Source organism: Camelina sativa, unplaced genomic scaffold (assembly GCF_000633955.1).
Source record: "Camelina sativa cultivar DH55 unplaced genomic scaffold, Cs unpScaffold12894, whole genome shotgun sequence".
In the NCBI taxonomy this organism is placed as follows: Eukaryota; Viridiplantae; Streptophyta; class Magnoliopsida; order Brassicales; family Brassicaceae; genus Camelina; species Camelina sativa.
This window is the reverse complement of record NW_010933933.1, coordinates 1-348: the sequence shown is the minus strand read 5'-3', so window position 1 is coordinate 348 and position 348 is coordinate 1. Positions and strand designations below refer to the sequence as shown.

Here is a 348-nt window from a genome sequence, read left to right as displayed (position 1 = left end):
GTCAAGCGATCCAAGTTTGCACAATTGTCTACACCAAGACAGAGATACAAAGTTAACAAATAACATCAAATCTTTCAAATAAGTAATTAACGAGATTAGCCAAACTCACGCATCCAATGCTGAACCGTTCTTAAACTTTGCTGTTATAGATGCTATTATTGGATAGAACTTAGCATGTGGCAGTGCCGTGGATGACAAGCTTTGTCCCTATGAATACAGAAGGTTTAAGCTCAATTCCAAGAATTCGAGAATTCATTTTCAAGATTTGAAAATTTGGATATGATCCAATCTTTTGTACTTGAGTCTAACCTTATAATGCTTTCCATTACCAAGCACAAGATTGCTAGC

At 35.9% G+C, this 348-nt stretch overlaps 1 long non-coding RNA gene across 1 annotated transcript; it reads right to left on the bottom strand.

The window, feature by feature from the left end:
* Positions 1–348, bottom strand: LOC104775360. The gene is made up of 3 exons (XR_765863.1): positions 310–348; positions 110–207; positions 1–28 (listed from the first exon to the last, which is right to left on the bottom strand). It is a non-coding gene; the product is annotated as an uncharacterized LOC104775360 (long non-coding RNA).